At 43.8% G+C, this 14,056-nt stretch overlaps 1 protein-coding gene across 4 annotated transcripts in view; it reads right to left on the bottom strand.

The window, feature by feature from the left end:
• SGSM3 (small G protein signaling modulator 3) overlaps positions 1 to 13,851 on the bottom strand; it is a 59,925-nt gene extending 46,074 nt beyond the window's left edge. For 2 of the 4 annotated variants that reach the window (XM_048834849.2, XM_048834843.2), the window contains exons 1-2: positions 13,705 to 13,851; positions 7,700 to 7,774 (exon numbers count right to left, since the gene is read on the bottom strand). The gene's annotated coding sequence lies outside the window, so the exon portion shown is untranslated. Of the gene's footprint in view, positions 1 to 2,513; positions 3,402 to 7,699; positions 7,775 to 13,704 lie in introns of those variants that run through there. The other 2 variants (XM_048834858.2, XM_048834856.2) reach the window with 2 other exon arrangements.
• Between the last annotated feature and the right edge of the window lie 205 nt (positions 13,852 to 14,056).

The raw sequence follows: 14,056 nt of genomic DNA, 5'->3' as shown, positions 1-14,056 counted from the left end.
CTGCCAGTAGTGCTGAACACTCACAATTCTAACTGCAGCCAGTGGGAACTGTAGGTGATTGACATGTCTGAAAATCTGCCCCATACAATTTTTTCTATTACCCCAAATACACATTTCCCCTTGTAGTGACACCACTGATCTGTACACCAGGCCATAAAATAATTTCTATACATAACGGGTAGTGAACAAAGCAAGAGCTCTTGCAGAGCTTGTTCAATGCACACATTCACTATTGCAGCTAAGTTAGCCATGCAATTCGGAAAATACACTCTTCCCACAGCTACAACATGGGCAAGGAGCACTAAGAAATTATATCCATGGAAGTGCAAGCTTTCAAACCCTCAGAACTCTCTCAAATCAAACCCAGTTTTTACCTAACATTCACAGTCCCACTTGAGGACAATTTCCATGCAAAATGTCAACTTCCAGTATCGAAACATTTTGGTGCTACAGCTACTAGCACCAAAAGACCAACACAAAAAACCACAATGTACGGCAATAATATCGACAGATATAGTTAAATGATATGGAAGTCCCCTGTGATGTTTTGGGGAACATCCACACCAGTAGTATTCTGTCACAGCCTGCTTTATGTGTGCCTTTATGCTGTCCAGTTTTGGTTCAGAGCCCTGACACCAGTAGCTTGCCCACAAGTACAAAACATATCTACATTACAAAAATACCCTAATACCCCCACACCTGTAGCAGCGAGTCTCAGTGCCCGGGTCAACTGACTTGCAGGGCTCACACTGGAGGGCTCACAATCTTGCTTGGGTTGGAGACTGGGCTCTGAAACCTGGGGGAGGGGGGTGGTTCTCAGAGCTGGGGCTTCAGCCCAGAGGGAACACCTACACTGCTACTGTGAGTCCCACAGCGAGAGCACAAATCAGTTGACCTGGGCTCTGAGACTCACTGATGCGGGAATATTTTGCAGCGTAGCAGTACTCAAAGTCTCACCCTGGCGTCCACCAGCCTAGTAACACCGTGCAGGGTGACACCAACAGCACTTCCAGACCTGCGTCTCCCCAAATCCAGCCACCCTGAGTTCTTAATTACCAGACACTTGGGATTTTTCCCCTCTGGTTCATTACCCCCGAAAGTGTGAAACTAATCCCCAGCTGGCAGCTTGCTTTGGCATATACTCTCCACACAGTTTGCACACCAGAGACGTGCTTGAGGCAAAAAACAAACAAAAGGTGTATTTAAGAGAAATATCACATTCAAGAAATGGAACTAGTGCGGGAGACCAAACATACAAAAGTTACACTGCAAACAAAGATGCATCTTCAGGATTTATACTTTTGAATTAGATAAAAATACCTTTCCTAATACAATTTACCTGTTTCCTCAACTGTTTCCCAGCATACCCCATCCCAGAGAGGATCCAGCATTTCATGGCTAATACCCGTCAAGTGACTGTCCATCACTTCAAACCCCTTCACTTTTTAAGAAATTTTCAGGTTTCTTTTCTTCTTTAGTCACTATAAATATCAAAGTGGGAAAAACACCCTTGTTTCTTAGGCCTTGTCTACACTACCACTTAGAGCTGAAACTTTCTTCGCCCAGGGATGTGAAAAAACACACCCCCGAGCAATGCAAGTTTCAGCGCTGTAAAGTGCGACTACACAACCGCATTAAAGCACTGCTAAGGCAGCGCTTTAACGTTGGCTGTGTAGACATATCCCTAGTTTTCCAAGACTGGTGTTTTCTTTTCAGTTTCAGGTTGTTTCAATGTTTTCCCATTAACTTTAATGGTTCATCATTTGTCTTTTCCAGCGTTGTACAATTCTAGGTGCTTGGAGCTAGTCTTGTCTGGCTGGGGAGGCAGCCCCTTCCCTGCCTGATGCCACACTGAGAGATAGAGCTGAATGTTGCCACACAAATTATGAAAGCAGTTTTATATATATACACAAATACATACATTCATAGCCACAGTCTCCGTGTGTATGCGTGTATCATAATGATGCTCGTGTTCAGAACATTACAAGATTTCACAAAAGACCTTACTCAACATATTTTACAGCATAATGACATTGTATACAATCTGTTTATTCAACTGATTATTTTGGGAGGAGATTTAACCCCCTATTCTCCTCTTGGGGTGTCCAGACCTTGACTGTTACCCCCGAGCCACTTGAAAACAATTGAACCCCTTCTGTTCAAACTTCCACACGCACACACAAGTCATCTCTGGGTGGAGAAAATTCCAACTTGCCAACTGAAAATATGGACAGTTATGTGTGAGAGAAACAAAGTTGTAACTGGAAACAAACATCCTCAGCTACAGCTGACTGCAGTGTTCCAGCTACAGTACACTTGTCAAGCATGTAACCATGCACTTTACAAAGATATACAGTAAAAGCTTTGTTATCTGGCATGTTGGGAGAATGGGGGTGCCGGTTAGTCAAAAATTCTGGTCAACTAAGAGTTATACTTACCAATGGAATACCAATTTTCAAAGAATTAGAATACAATAAAATGAATAAAGTATAAAATAGAATACAGGTACTCACCAATCCAGTAGTAATACTGCATGGCAGAGTGTTGGTTTCTTGAAGCACTTAGGTGTATAAAGGTAAAGTTTTCTATATAGTAGGTTATCTGATGACACTACATATCACTATGGGCAGCGCATGGCGTACACCCAGATCACTAAAAACAACACTTCAACTAAAACAATACTGAACATAATTTAATCTTTCTTTGATGATTCAGAAGGCACTTCAGGATCTTGCAGTTCCTCAGGGTGATCATTAATCAACATCAATTATCATTGTAGATGTAGAAGGTGTAGGAGATTGGGCTGAATCTGTACTGACCCTATGACACACCCTGGAAGCTGTTTTTTTGCCTAATTCCCTTATATCAGCTTGCTTACAGGTCTTCTGCCTCTTTTGCATAAAAGTAGAGTGCAGAATGTGCAACTGCATAACCTCCTGGGCAGTATAACATGGTTGCCTTTCTGCAAATTTAATTATTGTATCAAAAGCTGAAGCAGCCTTTCCCCAAGTTATTTTGTCCTCTTCACTAAAATCATCTTCTTCACTGTCTTTATCAGTGTCCTTTGACTTTTCCGTATCAGTAACAGTGTGTGTCACTTCAACCTCCTTGTCAGCTTCAACCCACTCTTCTAGCTCACTTTCATGAAGTTTGTTGATGGGGTGTGAAGGAGGAGTATCCTTCACCATTTCAAGAATTTGTGCTAATGTATTTTTTCTAACTCTTACTTTAAAGCTTTCAAATTCATCTTCATCAGAAGACACTTCTGCAAACATAACACTAGGCCACAATTTTATCCAAGCTCTCCTTAATGTTTCACTTTTAACTGAATTCCAGGCACAAGCAACATTAAAAACTGCATCTTTTATATTATAAAGAGATTGAAAGTCCTGTATAGTGCCTTCATGATTGATCAACTTTCTCAGGAAATCTCTTCTGTAATAACATTTCATATTCTGGATGATGCCCTGGTCCATAGGTTGAATCAATGAAGCAACACTGGCAGGCAGGAAGATGGTAAAAATATTACCAGACACTAATTCTGTTTCATGAGGGTGAGCTCTACAATTGTCTAGCAATAGAATAGCTTTGCTATCTTCAGGTAAGCTTATTTTTCTAAAATGTTCTTTCACTGCAGCTACAAAAACATGATGAAACCAATCATAAAAAATTTCTTTGTTCATCCATGAATTACCTTGTGCTTTGTAAACAACAGGTAAATGTGCAACACCTTTGAAAGCTCTAGGATGACTATACTTCCCAATCACCAAAAGTTTTATTTTATGCAAGCCTGCAGCATTAGCACACGTAAGAACAGTTAGTCTGTCTTTATTCTGCTTAAAACCAGCAGCTCTAGATTCACTTGCCCCTGCTACGGTAGAATTCGGCAAGCATCGCCAAAATAGGCAAGTTTCATCAGCATTATAAATTTGTTCAGGGGATAGATCATGTTCAGCAATTAAATTCCTAAAAAATTCACAATATTTTTCTGCAGCTTCATGGTCAGCCGATTTTTGTTCGCCGGATACATCTAGCTTTCTAATGCCGTGACGAAGTTTAAAACATGAAAGCCATCCATCAGAAAACGCACATGGCTCAGTCAATTGCATTTGCTTATAAAAATCTTTTGCCTTTTCAATGAGCATTGGGCCAGATATAGAGGCACCCTCTGATCGTTTCAATAAAAACCATTCATATAAAACACTGTCTAGCTGCTCCAATTTAGGCGTATGCAGAGTACGGCGTTGTTCAACAGCTTTATTTGACTCACAACTAGCAAAAAATTTGAGCAGTTGTCCTTTCTGAGCCTTGATGTCGTATATTGTGGACGAGCCAACATTGTACTCTTGCATCAAAACATTCCTATTCTCACCCTTTTCAAGACGTGTACAAATATCTATTTTCTGTTTTAATGTCAACACAACTCTCTTACGCTTCTTTCCTTTGCTTTTCGCTGGTATTTTGGATGCCATGATGGTAGGGTGGTGTTGATATTTTACGATAAACACAGGACAATGCACAGAGTAATAAACCGACCGATCACAATGGCGATACAAACAGAAAGAATAGCAGTCAGCTTTTCTCGGCTAACTCGAGCCTAGTCCGACTGCTCTCGGAAATACTTGGGTCCCGAATAGCTTCAGCATCGATTCTGGTTAGCTTTGGCATTGGTCCCAGTTAGTAGATTGAAGATTTGTATTGGCAGAGATCAGAAATGCCGGTTTCTAGAGCTTTCTGGTTGGTAAAGTGCTGGATAACACAGCTTTTACTGTATACAGTTACTTTTTTTTTTTAAATAGTGCAGTTTTCCTTTAAAAACGGAGGTGTGGAAAAGACAGATGTAAATTCACTTGAACTTCCGCTTCACACTGCTGAGCCAGCTGTTAATATTCCTGCTTTCTCTCTCACAGCTGCAATAGGAAACAGCTTTCAATTATCTGGCTTTAGGCAAACACCCAGATAACAGTCTCCTATTGTGTGTTTGTTTTACCTGGTCAGCCCCCTTTGCCATTTGATCTCCAGTTAACCCTCACATGACAGCAGTTCAGCTTTGGATGTGAAGCAGACTGGTGGAGTCAGATATGAGCTCCTTTCCAGTACTGGCTGCCCAGGGTCTTTAGCACAAGAAGAGAAACTTCCACCCAGGAGTGCCCTTCCTCAATTGATACATATTATATATATATATATATATAAACAATGAGAACAATAAGAATCCATTTAGAAAGGAGTAACAAAACAGCATCCCATCTAGCAAGTTTCCCAATAAGTCTTCAGCAAGACAAAAACCAATAAACCTAAGTTTTCAGTAACAATACAAAAAAGAGCAATCAATGGAAATTGTTAAAGTGACACAATCAGCTGAGAAGTTATACTTCTCACTGGAATTATTTTTTACCCACTAGTGTTAAGAGTAATATCTACTATGACTATAAAGAAGTGAGCAATGGAAAAATACCCCCCCCCGCTTAATTTGTACATTTGACAGCACTTTGCATATACTTAGTTCCCTGTTTCCCCTGTTCTTTCTGAGTCTGTCATACAGCAACAGGACAGAAAGAAACATTTTAGAAAAGAAGAAAGATAGACTGTAAAGACACAAACATTGGCTCGGGGACTTGGAGACAGATGTGGCACCGGAAAGCTTTCTCAGTACGTATTTTAAAACTGCATGCTGACAGTGTCAACTTCAAACATCCAGACTGAACCTCCCAGTCACAGAAACGAAAGATGAAAAATCTGTATTTGTTCTAGTCCATCTCCTCCAGCCCTCACAAAGAGTTTTTGCTTTAGAATTTGAATCAGGATTCACCAAATCAAATCCGCTACAGCAAGTCCCACCCTCACCCTTGCATCTTCCCTTCCCACTCAGGTCAGGTGGTAGCATATCCTGGATCTGCAAGTGCCATTTGCTCCTCAAGTCAATATTTGCTGTGAGTGTCTGTGAAACCGGATTCAGAGGAAACCGGAGTCTTCCTCCCAACCATAATTAAACTAGCAATTGAAGAAGGCGGAACATGCACCTGGGAGAAAGGAAACACAAGATCCAGGAAGGGCCTATAACAGACAATGCAGGGTGCTGCCCTACCCTAGCAGAGTGACACCCAGTTAAGTTTTTACACCTATGCACAATTCCACGTGGATCTCGTCCCTTATCACATCCAGATTAAACAGTTTCTATTACACTTGTAGACCTGACTCATTCCAGGAAACGTCTCTGCAAGGTTTATAACCTACTAGCCTAGCAGTGTTTTGGGTTGCTGTAAATACACAGTATAAGGACAGGAATGATGCAATGACAGTGAATTAACCCTCTGACTTTATCTCTAGTGACCACATGATTTAGAGCAACAGTTAAAGGAGTTTAAATGACTTCATCCTCGTTCCCCCCTGTGCATCACATCAGACCTCATAGAAGTCTGCTGATGATTGGGTAGTCACTGCTCCAAAGGGATCCTTGGACTGGAATAGCAGGAGGTGTGCCAGGTCAAAATTGGGGTTTCATGGCAGAGCTATGTTGGTAAGTGGGCACAGAGGGATGGTGGCTTGCCAGGATCTAGAGTGTAGGGAGAACACTCAGTACTTAAATGGTCCCCAATCACTGAAATCATTGTGAATGAAGGAGATTGATTGTATGTTTGCAGCAGGAGGAAAGGGGAGAGAAGACAAGACCTCTCCTTTGTCTCCTGCAGTGCCTCCTATCACACAAATCCAGAGCTCTACAGTTGGTAGAATGACTCAAAATCTAGAATTAACAACCAAAGAAATGCAAACTGGAACTCCTTGTCTCCTCCCAGCTTGAATCTACTACAGAAGTTTGCAAGAGGCTTTTATGCACCTCTTTGAAAGTGTAATTATGGTCAGAAAAGTAATTAATTTAAAATGCCATCTTCTTAGGCAGCAGATCTGCTCCCTATGTGCAGCAGTTGTCTCATTATAACAGCAAGAAAAATAAAGGTTTTATGAGCCCTGCAGACTCATCACTCAGCCCATCCTGGCTCATGCAAAAGCAACAGAATGATTAATTAAATTTCCAATTGCAAGGCCACATTCAAACCTCTAATTCACTTTGAAGATAACATAAGAGAGGACAGAATCTTGTTGCCTGGTGATAATAAGCCAGGAAGAATCCAGCTTGACTTTCAGATCACAGTTTGACATAGTAGGGCTGGCACAGAAAAATTAAAAATAAAAAAAATTATACACTGTGCACATCTGATTATGGAGCCATTGAGATACAATGAACATGGAAGTCCAACATGCCAACATTTTTCAGAGCAGAACTGCGCTTTAACATTCGTTTTAAAATACAAAAAAAGGAGTGGTATTTTATCTACCGGGCTCCAAAGCAGACAAATCACTCTGTGCAAGAGAGACATGCTGGCCAGCTAGAATCATGAGAGGCTCTAGCATCTGCCTAAATCATTTATCGCACTCTAAACCTGGAGACTGCAAAGTCCACCCACATTCATCACAATGACAGGTCTGTGAAAGGAAACCTCAGGCCAGGGATTTGCAGACTCCCTGGGATACCAGTGCTGACCCCTCAACCTTCAAGCCCTTGGAGAAGCAGAGAACAGCTGATAAATTCCTGAGGGTAGCTGGTACCCAACCCTATATAAAAAAACTGAGTGTTAAGATTTTACTGTACTGTTCTGGAAAAGAACTAAACATAGTCCACCATTTTGCCGAGACCACTTACCTTAGCCAAGTGGACGTGCTTTTCCCTCTTGAATGTCCCACGCTGCTCTTCTTTTCATTGGGTTGGAGAGAGGACCTTTGGTGGGAGGAAAGAGAAGCACGCACTGTGGTCTTCACACAAAGAAGAATTGGAATAGGCAAAGCACCCACAAATATCTATGGTTTAACATTGGAAGGGGTATGTATGGGTGTGTGGAGAAGATGGACAAAATATGGCCTAGCGAAGCCTTTTCCATCTCTAATTTCTATTATATGTTGAAACATCCTTTGCTCCAAATGTAGACAGTGATCACTTTAGGGATATGTTAGCAAGTGGGGTACAATTATGCCCAGATTCCCATGTGTGTCTAGCGCATCTTGAAGAACAAGGCTGAAGGTTTCAAAGGCCTTCCTCATTAAATGCTACTGCAAAAATGTAACCAAGTGTTTTATAACTATAGGTTATAAGGAGTCACCAAACCTCTCCTCCCTGGGGACGTTATACCCAATTTCGGCAAAGTCAAAGTTTTTTCAGCCAATTAAGCATAACTGTAATAGTTGCATTTAGGTATAACTTTTCATATCCAAAGCACTCTACAGTTAATTAACCCTAACAGCTCCCTGTGACACTAAGCATCACTGTAGTCACACCCTACACACGACCGCAATAATAATTGCACAAAATATGCCTTGTGAGGTATCATTTTAAAACTAACAACACATTGATCATTAATATTTTTCCGCGATGTATGCACACAATGGGTATTAAGAGTTATGAATATATGCTAGAATTATAACTAAGGTGTGTATAAACCAAATATGTCAGGGGGATTTGGGTCTATCTTAAGCAAAGGAATGTGTGTTTACCTCAATTTAAATACAAGCAGTAAACAGATCCATCAAACTAACAAGGGGTGGAGGCAAACCATACTAACAAGTGGGGGAGAAGACACCATGGTGTTTACACCCAGGGGAGAGAGAAGCTTGGTCTGGGTTTTACTTTTTAAACAATCAATTTCAAAGGTTTATTGGTCTATAAAGACAGGGGGATAGGAAGCCCACAGGAAGGGGAAGAACAGCAAGACCGATGGATTTTGGGAGAGATAAGCAAAGACGGAAGCCATCTTTGGCATCCATCACTAGACAGACCTCTTGCAAGCTGAGAAAAATGAGTCCTTCAAACAAGGGGGGCTGAAGTCTCTGGAATTGAATATAGATGAGAAACCTACTTAGACGAAGATCTTTCACTTAAGGAGACAAAGGAAACCAGCACCTTGTACTTCTGTGGAAGGTCCTGACTGAGGGAAAGTCAGCCATGGCTGGGTAGAAGAATGACTGATGAGAGAAACCATCATGAACAAAGCCTGTAGCTAGCTAGATTATGTTTTAGACTTTTAGAAATGTATTTTGTTTTGTTTCACTTGTAACTCTTTCTATCTTCATTCCTTATACATGTTTAATCATATATATATTTTGTTAGTAAATGTATGTAATTTTTACCATAAATACTCAGCTCTGTGTTTAAAGGGAAGGGTGTATTTCCTGCCAGTTAAGTTAATAAGCTGTGAAGTGTTTTGTGTCTTTAGAGGAACAAACAAGCTATATTATTTCTCTGAACTGTCCAAAAGAGGGCTGGACATTGCAGAGCACACAGTTTTGGGAAAATTCAGGACTGTGTTGGGGTTACCCTGCAAGTAGTAACTACGGTTGGTGGAGTGGGGCTGTGGGACCGCACACCACCAGACTACCAGCATGCAGGTCACACACCTTGAGTGTCTGTGGGCCTGGCAGCCCTGGTTCAGCAGCTCTGACCCCAGTAGCCTGTCTTCAGCCCCACAGTTCCATGCTGATTTTGGAACCTATTCAGTGACAGCCAGTGTGCTCAGTTTACAAGATTTTTTTTTTCTGCCAGCCCTGCAAACTCACCCTGAGACACCAGAGTCAAGCTGGGTTTTATTTTGCTCACCCAACATCACCAGTAATAAAAAGCCCTGCAAGTAAAATTATGGCCTTAGTGACACTAGTACCTTCCAAGGCCTCTGATGGGTTTGCACAGGTTTAACTGACTGGACCTGTAAGTCTGTTGACAATGCACAAAGAAGAACAGATTCCAATTCACTCTCTCATAGCTTTGTTGGCTCTGCAGGGCTAACAAGAGCAAAAGGCAGGACTAGATTCATCAGATGTGACTCTGAATAAACCCAGGTAGCAGATCTGTTGAACACCACTCTGCTGAGCGGAGCTGCAATTTAAGAGCTGTATTCAGGGCCACAGTCAGATGACTCCTTTCAGAACTCTGCTTTTCTTTAAAATCTAAAAACATGACATCCTGCACTGTAAGGCTACTCCCACCCAGACCACTGTCCAGGATCTGCTAGAAATGCTCCTTTATAACACTTGCCACATGTTAAACTACTTAGGCCCAGAACCTGCAAACTATTATACACTAGTAACTTTATATGCATGTTCTCAAAGAAGCTGGACTATATTAGGACCATTAACAGCTATAGTGGTATGAGATAAGAATGATGTAAAAGTGATCATATTTCATGCCTGTGGGAATGAGGAAGGATTTCTTTTTCCCTACTACAACTTTGTACACTTGGCCTGCTACATTCTCATTGTTTTCTCCACTCATTCCTCAAGCATCAGGAACTAGACACTGCCAAGGAGAAGACTTGGGACTGACTGACCCAGTAGCGCTGTTGTAGGAAGTGATGTACCAGACCAATTATACTTATGGTCTGCCCCAATGTGGTATCTCCTTTGTTTGTAAGTCTCAGAAGTCAAGTCTATTTTCACCTTTCCTAGGGGTATTGTTAGCAAATCCTACTCTCTAAATAGCCAGACTGCTGCATTACCAACATCAATTGTTGTGTTTCCATTTAGAATGAGCAGACATACCACTTCATCAGAAACAAACATACACATGGTGGAACCAACACTCCCTTCTTCTCCAGCCTGATGTTGTCAACGGTACTGATGTGGAGAGCTGAGGAATATGCATCTTCCCACATCAGGAGGGTCCCTGGAGGTTACTTTGCATGAGATGATCCTGCCTTGTTTTTAGCAGTTCTGATGGAAGGCACGAAGGGAGGATTCTCTTGTTTTATGGCAACAGAAAGGTAGGTGTTTAAACAGAAATAGTTGCTAATGTGAAGCACAGAATGCTGGAGTTGTGAAACTAACACCTGCATTCAGGAACACAGGGCTTGCTGCATTTGATCAGACCACTTGTCCATCTTGTCAGCTATCCTGTCTGAAATGGCTAATTCTCAATGCTTCCAAGAAGAGTGTAAAGTCTCCATAATGCACCTAAACAACTGAACAATACCATACCATATTCTTGACCCTAACAAGTGATTTACAGCTGCAGGGAAGCTTGAGGATCTACCGCTTGTAACTGTTACTTTGGCTCTATCACTGCAGAGGTCTTCTCGTCATTCAAAGAAATCTCTAATGCTTTCTGAATCTCAATTTTTTTTCTTCCCAGTTTTTGGTGAGAAGTGCCAGATTAACAGTCTTGGAGATGAAAGCCGTTCATTCATTTGCAGAAGATACAATCCAGAGTGTGGAGTCCTCAAGCGATTCCCTCTCTGATATCTCCATGAATGACATCTTCTAACATTACAGAAACACACCCTCAGATCTGATGCCAACTGGCAATAATTTATATATTCTGTTATTTTTAAAAGGGGTTAATGTAAACTTGTATTAGTAAGATATGGCCAATTACCACCCTGACCACTCTGTGTGTTGTGCCCCTTCCCCCTACTACCTCTCTTTTATGTCCTTAGATTGTGAGTTCTTTGGGGCAAGAATCAAGCCTTCTTTTCTGTTTGGAAAGTGCTGAGCACACTGGGGGCACTACAGGTAATATATAATGAAATAAATCCAGAAGCCTGTTCTAACACATCCCTCTAGTGTCTGTGGCAGCCCCAAGACTGTTCTGGAATCCAGATTATCCAGCAAAAAGCAGTGTTATGATCTGTACTGAAGGACTGTGTACCATTGCTTCTTCTGGGCTGGTAGGTGCCCCAAGTGATTCTAAGATCTAGCCTATACACCCTGCAATGCCTGTTTCCAGTTCCAACAGTACCTTGTATTTTCTCTTGTTCTTTAGCACTAACAGATGCTTGACTTCTTGAAACACACTTGGTGCTTTATTCCGCCCTCCAGATATTGCAACAAGATGCACTGAGGAGGATTGTGATGTCACAAAGCAGGGTGCTATGACATCACATAAAAATAAGTAGGGATGTGGCTGTTGAAATCTACAGCAAGGAAATGCCTGCTTAAATTCAAAACATTCTTAAAGAACTAGAATGAGAGAAATATAAACACAGGAGAAGAAAAGAGATTAAGCCCCATTCTCCATGATTATTGTTCCCTCTTCTGCATTTACATATTCTTGTATGAGGAATTACATAAGTTCCCTGCCTTCACTCTGATTTTGATGTATTCTGAAATTCAGAGGGTTTGCATTACACCCATTCATGCCCCAAACCTGGAGGCTATTGTCATGTTGCTGGTCATCTTATAGCTGTTCCTCTTCCCTCACCCCCCAGCTTTACAACACCAGACAGAACAGGAGTCAGTCTCTCCTCTCAGCATATCTGAACAGAAACTGAGAACAAGGGGAAATAAAAGGCAGGCAAGATCTGATTAGTGGCAAAAAGGCGAAAAAGTTGGCCACTGGGGATTGGCGACAACCAAGGCAAAGCAATAGCATACCTGTAATTCATGAGCAGCCTCTAGGCAAGTCTGAATAAAGTAAAATAGAAGAGGGACAAGGGCAGAGACAAAGTGCAAGAAAAGACCAAAGGAATAAAAAAAAGATGGATAGAAAGAAGGCAGGAGATGATGCCCCTAAAACCTAATTAAATCCAGTCATGAATCCTTGTATAAAATGAGTCAGAAAGTTGCAGTGCAGCCCCTGAGTCACCAGATCAAGTGAAATAGAATCTTCCTAGGGGCTGTAGAGGAGAGACCACCCTTAAGTCACCTCAGTGGTGAGGGAAGGGATATCAATAGGGTGGCCAGATGTCCCGATTTTATTGGGACAGTCCCAATTTTTGGGTCTTTTTCTTATATTGGCTCCTATTACCCGCCACCCCCATCTCATTTTTTCCCACTTGCTGTTTGGTCACCCCAGATATGAATACAGAGGCAGGACAGAAGCCTACCCTACCACCGACCAGGGTTCAACCCTCCTTTTGCTGATAAAAATTATAAGTATGGTTTTGGTCATCCAGAAATACAGGAGGCGGTAGATATTTTGTTAACATTTCAGCTCCTGGCAGGGCAGCTGTATTCAAACAGACCCATTTGGTTTCATATTTGGCAGGATTCGTACCTTCCAGGCCCAATTCTCTTAACTGCAAACCACCGTGGAAATCTGGAGGAAGCATACCGAAGTGGAATGTGGGTGTGTACAAAAGGAAAACACCCCTGTATGCGAAGGGTGCCCATCTGAGCCAACAGACACGCACGCAGGTCTCTGTGAATAAACCACCGCTGTGGAGGGGTCCCAGGTGAGGGGGTATTTCCACCCACTGCCCAGCCCGCAGGGTTGCAGGCGTCAGTGGACAAGCTACGCTCCCCCTCAAGATGCGGGGCAGCAGAGTGCCGGGAGGGAGAGATTACGTGCCCCGTGGGCTCCTTATCGAGGCTGTAGGGCCCCATCTGCTCCCTCCTCCCCTGACTCACCCCCGGGAAAGCCACTTTATGCGCGTCGGGCCGTTCTCAGCCAGGCGTCCCCGCCCGGCCCGTGGCTGCCCGGCCAGCCGCGCTGGTCTCAGCCCGTCAGGCGCGGCCGCGGCTGACAGAGCCCAGGGCTCTGCCCGGTCCCTCTGTGCCCACGCCCTGCCCTGGCCGCGAGCCGTTCTCGGGCTCCAGCCCTGCCCCCCGGCCGCCGCCGCCGCCGGTCCCTCGCCTGCCAGCCGCCCCGGCTCGGCCGGCCGGGTCCGTCCCGCTGCACGCGCTCGCCCCCGCCCGCCTGCTGGCTGCCCCCCCCCCCCGGCTCACCTGCTCCGCGTGCCGCTCCCCCCGGCCGGGAGGGGGGCGCCCCCCAGTCCGCCGCCGCCTCAGCCCCCGCCCTGCTGCAGCCGCCGCTGCCGCCAGAGACCGACCGGTTCAATCGCCGTCAGCACCACCGACTCGCCCCCCCCCAGCGCTGCGCATGCGCGGCACCGAAACACCGCCGGGGGGCATTATGGGGAATGTAGTCTTAGAGGGCCGCGCGGCGGAGCTCTTCCCCCCACCAGCGCGCAGCCTGGCGCCCTAGGCCTGCCTCGCGCAGGCTGCCCGCCACAGCTCCCGCGCTTCCCCCACCGCCGGCACGCGCGAGGCTGCAGAGCCTGTCCCTACAGCGCGCTCT

This window comes from Caretta caretta, chromosome 1, assembly GCF_965140235.1.
Source record: "Caretta caretta isolate rCarCar2 chromosome 1, rCarCar1.hap1, whole genome shotgun sequence".
Lineage (NCBI taxonomy): Eukaryota > Metazoa > Chordata > Testudines > Cheloniidae > Caretta > Caretta caretta.
This window is presented reverse-complemented; position numbering and strand designations above follow the sequence as displayed.